The 12689-nt window shown below is 32.8% G+C and overlaps 2 long non-coding RNA genes across 2 annotated transcripts; both read right to left on the bottom strand.

The window, feature by feature from the left end:
* Nucleotides 1–807: 807 nt before the first annotated feature.
* Nucleotides 808–3718, bottom strand: LOC106062183 (uncharacterized). The gene is made up of 3 exons (XR_001216771.2): nucleotides 3477–3718; nucleotides 2791–2945; nucleotides 808–2678 (listed from the first exon to the last, which is right to left on the bottom strand). It is a non-coding gene; the product is annotated as an uncharacterized LOC106062183 (long non-coding RNA).
* Nucleotides 3719–11193: 7475 nt separating this feature from the next.
* On the bottom strand, nucleotides 11194–12399 carry LOC129926429 (uncharacterized). Its single transcript, XR_008778082.1, has 2 exons — nucleotides 11555–12399; nucleotides 11194–11428 (listed from the first exon to the last, which is right to left on the bottom strand). It is a non-coding gene; the product is annotated as an uncharacterized LOC129926429 (long non-coding RNA).
* Nucleotides 12400–12689: the final 290 nt, after the last annotated feature.

Genomic DNA, 12689 nt, shown 5'->3' with positions numbered 1-12689 from the left:
AAAATCCCAGTATTCACCGAAATTTGAATCCAGGACCCTAGATTCGAAAGTAAAGAGATTAACCACTTCGCTAACTAGCCCTTCCCCCCGAGTTACAACAATGCATATGCTTAATTATTTCAATTCAAGCTTAATTAATTTTTTAGCGGCCACCGTAAGGGGAAAAGACGCTATCAGTTTTGTGTGGCCTGTCTGTCCGTCTGTTCGTTTGTCCGTCCGTCCCGTTTATATCTCAGAAACTAGAAGAGAAAATGAAAATCGGACATCATGATATTTTACATCATTTTAAAAATAATATATGCAAGCAGATTTTTCGAAAAATTGCACCACTTTTTAATGAAAAACTTCAGGGGAGGTAACTTTTTTAGAAAAAAGGCCATGGACTTCTTCATTAATAACTCAAGTTTCATTTATAGATACGCACATTAGTACAAAAAATTTGTATCTAAGGTCACAATGGTAAAAGTGTCAATGGTTCATTATAAAATATATTTTCCATTTATTAACTAACTCATTGAATAGAATACTGATTTAAATGTTGTTTTAAAAAAGAATTTGGATACGAGCTCGTTTTAGTTATAAGTTTAAAAAATAATGAATTACTTTTAAAGCGCGCAGTTTTGCCATATCCTCATTTTAGGGCCCTACACTTGACAGTCTAATTAAGACTAAATAGAGCCTAGATCTAGATATATTTATAATAAATGTATTAATAATTTTAACAAAATTTTAATTATTAAGGCAATAACTTATCTTCTGACAGCTTAGGGGTGCAGATTTATTTATTATATAAACAATAGTATCACAGTACGAAATGAATTGAATACGAACAGCATAGTACACCATTGGTAAAGACATTACGCGGTAACAAAAGGCCTACTATTCATGATCATAACATTTGCCTAGGTCTAGTAATTTTAAGATTAAACGAGTAAATTCATACTAGTTCAAGTTTAGATATAGTAGATTCTATATCAAGATTCTATATCTAGTTCTAGATCTAGATCTAGAATTACATCTACAATTAGATCTAGATCTAGACTTAGATCTACTTCTAGATCTAGACTTAGATCTAGTTCTAGACCTAGACTTAGATCTAGTTCTAGACCTAGACTTAGATCTTGAATCTAGATTTAGATCTAAAACTAGGTCTAGATCTAGCTAGAGCTATGTCTAGTTTGTGTGACAAATGGCGATGAAGATATTAATTTTTATTTTGTGAGGGGAATGTCTGGTCCAAGTAGTCCTACTCCAAGTTTTTCAAGTCATTTCTAGCTAGCTCACTACCTAACTAAAATAGATGAACTCTTTTTTTTCGTGTTGCCAATTTATCTAATTTTGTAAGAAGAATAAATCTTTTTTAGTTTCTCTTTATTGCATGTAGCATGTAATCAATTTTGAATGGATAAGGTTAAAAATTATTATTTAAAAAAATATAAGTGTACGCTAAATGAATATATGGAGATGCTGTGGCTTAGTGGTAAAGCACTTCGAACTGGAAGTCCCGTGTTCGAATCCTGGTGAAGACTCTAGTTAGACCACTTTGGGGGTCGTTTTTCAGTTTGTGTTGAAACATAAACTGTCTTTATAACCTTTTTTTTTTAACTAGAATGTTACAGATTTACTTCTAAAATAAACATCTGAGTACACAATAAATTAATTTATTTTTTTTACTAAGAAAAACTACTAATAAAAAACATTATTTTTAAATTTAATTGTGCAGCGTTTAAGGTAGGATTCTTAAAGATCGAATGCTGCCTTCTTGCTACCCTTTTTTCACTTTTAAACAAACTAAATGTTTGGTTATTTCGCTATAAATAGAGTACTGTGTTGGCCTAAATGCATCCATACAAGATTTTTTAATAAAAAGATAATTCATTTAAAAAAATTAATAATGCTGAAAATAATATACATTTAGAAACGATAAATATTTTTTATAATATCATTGTCTATGGCATTATATTGTTGTTTCGCTTCTTTTATTTCAATTTAAACAAAAAGTTGAGACACTGTATGATAATACTTTTAAGTTTCTCAATGTCTATATGTCGGTAATTAATGTCACTACTTGGAATCTTTTAAAAAATATATGCCCTGAAAGTAGCATTAGAATTAATATATTTTACATTTTATTTGTTATTTTAATAATGTCCAAGATATGGTAAAATGTTTTTATATAAACAAAATTACAACGATGAGCACACTATTTAGAAAAATAATTAACGAAATTATTAATTTTGTAGAAAAAGTAATAATTAATGGGAAAATATTACATTTATTTTAACAGTTGAACTCTGGTGATTAATATAAAAACAATGATAAAGTTTATAAAATATATATTTCGTATCTTGTTTCAATCAGAAGTTATTGGTGTTGGCTAGTTTTATACAGACATTCACACTCTCTCTTTTTCATAAAATAAGGTACAACACAAAATTAATAAAGAGCGCAACGAACGTACACTTAAAAAATTTAATTTAAATAATATAGAGCATAAATAATAAATACTTTAATAAAATATAAATCATAATATGCTATTATCAAATACTTTTACTTACATAGTTTTTACCATTAGGGGAAAAAGAGAAATTGAAGTCGTTTGTTACTTAGCAATCTGCAAGATCGTAAATGTATCTGAACATTAAACAGAGTAACACCAATTTCAAACCAGTCAAAATCTGATGACAAAAAAAAAGGATAAATAATAAAATATTTGTATATTATCGTAATTTATACTTCCTTTACCTTAGAAGCAACAGCTTTTTACATGTGCCTAGTCAATGTACTAACCAGTGTAAGGGCCAAGAACATTTTACAAGTATGAGCAGCTTGTCCTCTCGTTTGTAGTTGTGTGATATTTTCATTTTTAAAACTGGGAGGTGAGCAGTTACCAGCTGTTCCAATTACAGCTAATGTACTGAATACAAGAATAAACTTCATTGTAGCTAAGAAGAAAAGAAACATTTTAAATTATATCATTATATTTGTAATGAGTTGGCGCGTAGAAGTTTACATTCTTATCTTTAGTGAATTGACAGTAGTTTATAAACCTTAATCAAAAACAATTAGTCGCAGAATGCTACTACATACTTATCGTAAAAGGGGGAAGGGTGGAAAAGGATCAATTTATAGTTACTATGCCAAGGAATAATATGCAAATATACAAATAAAATACCATAAGAAAATGTAACGTCCTTTTTTACTCTAGAGAAATAGCTGTCATGGCTGTAGGTGGGTATTTACTGAACAGAAACTAATAGTTTTTTTCGGTCTACTAAATTTCCATAATAGAGGATTATGTGTTTTTACAAATATTTTTAGCTAAACATGTTCTTATTGTCAGAATGAGTTGATAATTGGAAATAAAATACTAGATAATATAATGAGATGTAATTAAACTTAACTCACGCCTTGGAGTATAAAATTGAAACAGAAAAAAAAAATTAAAGTTAATGAAAAAGAAATTGAGTCCATACTTTTCATTGTGTCAGTATCCCAATCACTAAAACGTGTCCTGTCTATTTCCTAAAGATGTGGCAGAAAAAGCAAATTTTTCTTTTGCACTTAGTTTCAAAAATGACTCTTATTCAAGGTTGTGTCTTGGATGCGGTTATAACAATATATTGGCTTACTAGACCTTAAGAAGTTTGGTTACATTGACCTTTTGGTCACAAAATCACTAATTTAACGATTGCTTCTGATATTAACACATAATGAACTAGCTGTACAGATCACCGTGCGTGACCTATGGGCTCAAGTTACTGAGGTGAAGGTGTTTCGGTAATTTATATGTTTAAATATTTCGGCATGTGAATCTTTCGAGATATGTTCACTGCTCTTCCAGAATGAACTTGCGATAACTCTATGTTTCTTCAAGTTTCCAGAAGCTTTTAGGGATCTCATGTAAGTCAGAGAGAGAACGCACAAGTTCAGAGTCGAGTACAGCTTGGTACAGCTCAGAACGGCTAGGTAAGCTCTAGTATAATGAAGTGCAATAATTGTACAGTCTTTTGTGTATAGTAAAAATTGCTAGATTATTTTTTTTTAAATATATAAAACTGAAAATTGAGTTTTCAAGTGTTTGAACTGATTTTTTTGTGTTGTGTTGTCCGACACCTATTCATGTTAATAAAAATTTAGTTTGTAAACTGTGTGAGTAATTAAATGATTTCTAAAATAATATAATGATCTTTAATGAAAGTTTTTATCAAGAAATAATCAAGGTCAGGAAAGCACAACCGATATTAATTAAATTCAAGATGTCGACACGGACGTCACTTGACCCATACACACAAAATTACTCTAAAGCAAACAGAACAAACCTTTTAAAATATTATGTATAAATTTATTTAAGATAAATGTATATTGCAAATTGCCAGTAACCTAGATTTAGACATCGAGCTGACAAAAAGAATAGGAAAAGTTACTACAGCATTGGCAAAACTCACCAAGCACGTCTGGGAAAATGCCAAATTGACCACAGCAACCAAAATCCTAGTCTACAATGTCTGTGTTGTGAGCACTCTTCTTTATGGCAGTGAAAGCTGGTTAACATACATGTACCAAGAGCACAGATTGAAGAGTTTCCACTTGCGCTGCCTAAGACGCATCTCTTGGAGGGACCATGTTTCCAATCAGGAATTTTTTAGATTGGCCAATTTGAACAGCATGTATGCTCTCCTGACACAAAGAAGACTACGAGGTTCGGACATGTCACCCGCATGCCAGAGGGTAGAATACCGAAAGATATCTCTTAGGCTGAGCTTGTGGAGGGAGGAAGACCCAAGGGCCACAGAGACTAACATATAGAGATGTCTGCAAGCGAGACATGAGAGCCACAGACATCAACGAAAGTATGTGGGAAGAAATAGCCAAAGACCGGAGTGCATGGAGACAGACTGTGCCTGCTGAGATCAAAAGAAACGAATTAATTAAGAGAGGGTAAAAAAAGAAAGCTGCCCTGTCCGCTAGCCTTGAATGAGATGCATACACATGCATGAATTGTGACAAAGTCTGCCTCTCTAGAATTGGCTTGATTAGCTACACCATGTTCTGCCCCGTCTCAAGATTAAGCCAAAACCAGTGACTAATCTGTGCGCAACCACTGCCTTTCGAGACAAAAGGAGCTATATATATAGGCCTATATATTTTAATTATTGAAAAATCAATCTAAAACGAGATCCCTGGTGTTCAACCGGTTAAGGGTCTTTTTATAAAGCCTTATTGACAAAATACTAAGATTAAGACTTTACTAATATTAACTAAAAAATAGTCGTGATAAATATATATGTATGGTCGAAATTCTAAACTAAGAGAAATTAAAAGAGGAAATAAGGTGCTAATGGAGATAGAGCGTGCATGTGATGCCCTCTACAAAATGTCTGAACGCCCATACGAAGTAGGAGATTGTGGTTAATTACACTCCCAGGAAAAATAATGGGTAAAATGCTTTGTGCTATAAATATTTTGAATAAGAGTGTCCATCATTGATTTTATTCACACACACCTAAAGCTTATGGTACGTATAGATTTGTAATGATTATAGAACTAATTGACCAAAGCCGATGCGTTTCCGATTCCTTCTATTGATGATTTGATCGATCGATTTAGGAAGGCCACTTATGTTATTAAATTGATCTTTTGTCTGGCTATTGGCAAGTTCTTTTATCTGAGGAGACAAAACAAGTTTCAGTGATGTTTTCAGTGATGTTTCAGAGTTGCCTATGCAATGAGACAACACCAAAAAACTCTACCAGGACTGAACTATTCTAGACCCAACTACATCTAATCTAAACTTAACAACAAATCATACATAGCAGCTTAAGACAACAGCAGAAGTAGCAACATACTGCGGCAGCAGGAATAAGTGCCTAAATCAACACTGGTCGGGCTAGGCAACAATAAACATTTAGATCTAGGCGCAACAAGCAGCCTTCATAGCAGCGCTAGATTGGCCGCAGCCATCTTTTACAATAAAATTAGGAACAAACTACCAACTTCTCTAGCAGTTATTCCAACAATCGAATATTAATAAACATAATTTAAAAAACACAAGATAATAAAATATTAACACATATTATAAAACAAAAGTAACAAATGATATTTAAACTTACTAAAGAGAAAGGGTAAGAAAGGACGCTACCGAAGCCCAGGGATCTTTCGGTTCCATTAACCACAACAATGGATAATTAAATAGCCGGTGATGCAAAGGCACTAATCCGTCCGCATCTAATTAGTATCAATGAATACAGAAACAATAGTAATAATTACATAATGGTCAAGTAAAAATACAAATGTTTCAGCAACTTGCAACACAAAACTTCCTAAATCACTGCTTGGTCATGCAGACGCAGCTGACCACCCACTGACCAGTGGTCCACACAGGGAAAAGGCCAGTAACTGCAGCATCCATTCTATTTATAGAGCCTTGTCATCACCCATACGAATCTAACATAGAAGTTGGCGAAAGTGCAAGCATACAGCTTAGCACTAGCCTATAAATACATAAAAATAAATAAAAATAGTTCTGGAGCGCAAGTTCACATCCCCCCCCCCCCAACACAAAATATAAAACAAATTTATTGTGCTATCATAATAACACAAATATGACATCTACAGGATGTTCTAATACCCATAAAACATTAATCCACCATCAGGCATCCTAACTCTCTGGACATGTTTTGGATGTTTCTTCAGACTTGAATTTCCAGAATTTTAAACTATTTCACATTCTGCAGACGAATTTTTCACGAGGAAGAAAGACTTTTATTTAATTCTTACTGTACTTTTATTTTACTTGTATTTTGTTAGAACCCAAACTCGTTCGAAATCACACCTTGCGCCCTGCACTAAGTCATTTTACTTTCGGTAGAGAAAAGCATATCGGATTGTTCAGATTGTGTATAATTAAGAAACTCATGCAATAGTCAATAGTCAGTTTTCCAAAGTATGTGCAGTGCAGATAAACAGTATCATTCTCGGAGTGGCTTACATTTAAATTGGCAATTCTGTTTCTCGAGCTTTTCCTTCTATTTGGAGCTCTCTTTCGTAATGTTGCAAAATCTTAATGCAGATACGTTCAAAATCCTAGACCTTTCAAAAATGTAATGTAAAATGCCCGGCCCTTTTGTTGCTTATTGCAAAGAACGCATGAAGGCATACTATTCAGTAACAGAAAATTTTCTTTTAAATGCCTCGTATTAAAATCTGTATGCTACTATTTTGTTTCATTGTGAAAACAAAACTTGTGCCTAATGAAACTTCTCGGTAGGCCTGATTTGGGTCGCCAATCACTAATGTAGTGCTACTGTTTTCACACATACTATTTGTGAATTAAATAGGGCTAGATTTTCTTAGTATTATTGTACCCCAGGAGACCGACCATAGGTATTATAGATAATTTATTAGAGAAAAGAAAGAGAAAAAAAAAGAAAAAGAGAGAAAGAAAGAGAGAGAGTGAAAAAAAAGAGAGAGAGAAAGAGAGAGAAAAGAGAGAAAAAAGAGAAAGATACAAAGAAAGAGAGAGAGAACAATAAACACAAATATAGAGAGAATAGTAGAGAGAGAAAGATAGAGAAAAAGATAGTGAAAGAGAAAGAGAGAGAGACAGAAAGAGACAGAAAGAGAGAGAGAGAGAGAAAGATAGAGAGAAAGAAAGAAAAATGTATAAAAACGATATATATAGAGAGAAACAGAAAGAGAGAGAAAGAGAGAGAGAGAGAGAGAAAGATACAAAGTAAAAGAGAGATAACGATAAAGAGAAAGATAGAGAGAAAAGTAGTAAGTGGAGGATAAAAAGGATAGAGATAGAAAGATAGAGAGAAAGATAGAGAGAAAGATAGATACAAATAAAGAGTGAGAAAGATTGAGAGAGAAACGTTATGAGAAAGATAGAGAGAAATATAGAGAGAAGGATAGAGAGAGAGAGAGAAAGAATGAGAAAGATAGAGTTAAAGATAGATAGAAAAATAGAGAGAGAAAGATAGAGAGAAAGATAGAGAGAAAATTATAGTGTGAAAGAGAGTGAGAAAGATAGAGAGAAAGAAAAAGAGAGAGAAAAACAGAAAGAGAGAGAAAGAGAGAGAGAGAGAGAGAAAGAAATAGAGAAAGAAAGATAGAGTGAGAAAGATAGAGAAAGAAAGATAGATAGAAAGATAGAGAGAATAGTAGAGAGAGAAGTATAGAGAAAAAGATAGTGAAAGAAAGAGAGAAAGAGAGAAAGAAAGATAGAGTGAGAAAGATAGATAGAACAAGAAAGATAGAGTGATAGAAGAAAGAGTGAGCAAGATATAGAGAGAAACATTATGAGAAAGATAGAGAGAAAGATAGAGTGAGAAAGATAAAGAGAGAAAGATACAGTGAGAAATATAAAGTGAGAAAGAAAGATAGAGAGAGATATCAGGGGAATGCGTTTCTCCAGTGAGAAATGCAAGAAAACGCTTTTGTCGTCGGGGCTTTGAACTCTACTAAGAAAGTTTACAGCGCTACCCCAGACCCCCAAGCTTGCAAGAGAAAGGCCTCAACATGACTGTTTTTTGTATTTTTTCGCCAAAGATTGAGAAATCCTCATATATATATATATATATGAATATGTCTGCTGTACGTACGTTTATGCATAGGGTTAGGGTTTACTGGATGATAGGGTTAGGGTTTTAAAAAAATCGCCCCCCCCACTCCAAAGTTCTGGATCTGCTAGTACCTATCAGAGGGGGTTTTGAGTTTAAAACTCCTATCAGGTGGTTTTGAATTCAAACCTCCTATTCAAAATAAATTAAGGTTACAAAAACTGCCCCAGATAAGGTCCATCCAGGCAGGCTTCAATATTTTCAGAAAGAACATGCAAATAAAATTATATCAAAGACAAATGAGAGATAAAAATGGAGAAAAAAGGTTAACAGATCTTGTGTAGTGCCCCAACGGTCCCGCAGATCAAAGGATAGGTGAAAGTGAATGTAATGTTAGATGTGAACCTAGCCTAACTAGTTCCCCTTTTAGACCTTGTGGTCTATAGGACAGATGATATAAAGTTCATTTGTTTTTGTGGCCTACGATTAGCGAGGGTGTCATGTAGCTAGCACAACGACCAACCGCCTATACTTTTCCCCAACTAATGTCAGGTACCCATTAGAACTGAGTGGACTCAGAGGCGCCCAAAGATTCCAAAGTTGAAAATCCCAGTCTTCACCAGGATTTGAACCCGGACCCCCAGTTCGGAAGCCAAGCGCTTTACCGCTCAGCCACCGCGCCTCCCTTGGCCTGTCTTATAATTGATCCAATTGTTTTGAAAAAAAAAATTTCCGCAATAAAAAAAATGTACAGAATATTGAAGTTTATAACATTACTATTTATTTTAAATTAGGTCTAACTTAAAATGCATACTAATTAGTATTTTCTCTTTAAAAAACTGCTTGCATAACTGATTTTAAAAATGAGATTTTTCGCTTTCAGAAAAAAAAAAGTAGCCGTTGCATCAGAACTTTGAATGGTCTAAAATATTGTGATGTCGGATTTTCAATATCTTTTCTAGTTTACGAGATCTAAACGGGACGGACGGACAGACGGACAGACGGTCAGACGGACAGACGAACAGACATTTTGCACAAAAAAAATAGCGTCTTTTCCCCTTTCGGGGGCCGCTAAAAATGCTACAATAGTCCATTATTCGGGTTTGGCGTCTATAATTTCAGAATTAAACTTCACACTCGAGTTATTACCCCTTTATTCATCTTTCCTCAATCCAATGGAAACTCTCTTTTGCACAAAACATAAACAATAAACAATGACGAAATATCATATAATATTAGCACATCCTTCCTTTTGAAGTTATTATCACATCCTTCCTTTTGAAGTTATTAGCACATCTTTCCTTTTAAAGGTCTTAAGACTGATATCTACTAGGAACTTTAACAATTTGACCACTTCTGGTTGTCTTGACCTGCACAACAAGTTCTCTAGACGTTGATCTATAACTATTTGTTTTGTTTGTTCCAACAGTTTGCTGTTCATTGTCGGACAGAAGGACAGACATTTCGCACAAAACTAATAGCGTCTTTTTCCCTTTCGGGGGCCGCTAAAAAGCAAATTACGCACTTAAAATGTTTTGAGCGTAGGTAAATGGGTTTTGACTCAGTTTTGAGTTTAAACCCCTTTCAGCGGGGTTTGAAGGTAAAAAATACCTTTTTAATATTAAAAACAAAGCAAATTATACACTCAAATTTCTATGAGTGTAGTCAAAGAGGTTTTGAGTTTAAACTCCCCACCAGTTGATTTTGAAGCTAAAAAAATAACTCTTCAATATTAAAAAAAAAGCAAAATGCTATGAGAGTTGCCAAAAGGGGTTTTGAGTTTAAACACCCATTTCAGCGGGGTTTGATGCTAAAAAATACCTCTTTAATATAAAAAAAGCAAATTACAAATCTCTTTTGATTTAAAATCTAAAGCAAACTACAGTAATCTAATTCTAAGAGCGTATTTAAGAGAGGTTACACATTTCTACCAGTAGCAGTGCTCCATTAATAAAGTGCATTGAATAGTCATCTGCCGAAATTAAAAAACAGACCCCCTTGCTTGCAGAGGCGGGAAGTCTACCATTTTCCCTTTAACTCCAGGAAGAAACATTCTAGGGCATTCCGAAAGAATGAAGGGTCAGAATCTAATAAAGATCATGTACACACACACATACATACTATTAATTTTTTTCTCGGGGTGAAGGGGGAGAAAAAAAGTCCCCCCCAACTCCCTTCCCGAAAAAAAAATCCTGGCTACGCCCATGATATATAAAAACTTCTGATTTCCTAAAGAGAAATGATTAATATATTACTAATGACTCTCATTTACTTTATAATCATTTGTAGTTATTATAATAATATATTTATTTGATAAAGTGAATGGAGGCACGGTTGCTGAGTCCTTAAGGGATTGGATTCCGAACGTAGGGCCCTGAGTTTGAATCTAGGTGATGGCTGGGCTTTTGAATTTTGGGATTTTTAAAAATCCACCCTACTCAAATGGGTACGTGACCTAAGTTGGGAAAGTAAAGGCGGTTGGTCGTTGTGCTCGTCACATGACTCCTGCTCGTTAACAGTAGGCAAGAGAATAACAACATAACAAAGAAACAGATGACCTTAACTAACATCATCTGCCTTATAGATTGCATGGTCTGAAAGCGAAACTTTACTTAATAAAACGAATAAATGATTTTAAAAAATCTTTAATGGTTTCCTGATTTATCCACACTAATGATGCATGTTACATTTTCTTATATACAAAATAAACAATACAACACAAAACAGAACCAAAAACTAAAATACGATAAAAATCACAATTTGAAAATAAAACATCATAATATGAATTATTGTTACTTTCAAAAACATAACTCTGATCAATTAAATTTACTGAGTTCTTTTTGTAGAACATCATCGTCGACTGTCTGGGGAGAAAATGGTTTTGACATTTATTTTCTTGGTATTATAATTATTAAAGGCAATTCTTTTTAGAAAAATGTAGCCTACACTATTGTTACATATTATTCTAACTAAATTAAATATGAACTTACTACAACTAAATAGGAGACAGGTTTACATCCAGTTGGGAAATTTTTTAATTTGTATTGTTTGCCATCACATGAGGAAGTAAGAGAGATGTCTTTATCAATCGCTGTGCAAATGTTGACAACAAAGCTGATCAGAACTATTATTTGTATTACATGTATTCCCTGACCTGAATGAAATAACTCAATACAATACATTGAATACATACAATTTTATAGTTAACAAGCATTCAATTAATAAGTAATTTACAATTAATAGTGTCATTACACTTTTTCTTTGTACCGACTTTAACTAGAATTAATATATATTTAATACATGTGAATTCTAGCAATCAATTTTTATATGTCCTCTTTTCCTTTCAAAATTAAACAACTATATTCATAGATTAATAATAACACATGATCTATTTGTCTTTTACAGTACCTATATGCATTCATTAAAATTTTATTATTTTTTTGTCTATTAACCGTTTACTTAAATGTAACTTTGCAGAGTAGTCTTTACGTTTAGTTTGTTTTTCTATAGTTTCATTTTTTTTTAATTTACACAGAATCTGTTATTTTAATTAAATGAAAATTAATATTTGAGACTAAAGTATAGAGTTGATATAAACCTTTTCAAACTGAAAATTGAAAAATGCATACTAAGAAAATAGTTTCTTGATATAAAAAATAAACGATACCAAATTTTTAAAAATGTCATTTATCATACCTTTTTTACTATCCATTGTATTTGCTGTATATCATAGTAAACAATTATATTTATATACTTCCTTTCATTGTAACAATACATAATCAGTCAGGTCATCTTTCTTGAATGACTTATCGTTATACTGATGAAATTAGGTCAAACTAGTAATGCAAGTGTGTTTTTAAATTGTTCATATTTTTTCTCTTATTCATACATATTTTAAAACATTTTTACTAATACATTTGTTCTTGCATCTTACCTATTCATTATTCTTTTTTTTTTTGTATTAAAAGAAAAGAAATAGTTACTATGACAGTTATTTTTAAATTAGCATGTGCTTATGCCCTGCATTATTTAAACGTTATAATTCGTGTTTGAGTGGAAATTATTATGTGTAAAATATGCAATAGTAGGAACCATAGGCGTAGCCAGGTGAGGTGTACAACCCCC

The sequence above is a fragment of the Biomphalaria glabrata genome, chromosome 1 (assembly GCF_947242115.1).
Source record: "Biomphalaria glabrata chromosome 1, xgBioGlab47.1, whole genome shotgun sequence".
In the NCBI taxonomy this organism is placed as follows: domain Eukaryota; kingdom Metazoa; phylum Mollusca; class Gastropoda; family Planorbidae; genus Biomphalaria; species Biomphalaria glabrata.
The sequence above is the reverse complement of the archived record's forward strand: the minus strand, read 5'-3'. Positions and strand labels throughout refer to the sequence as shown.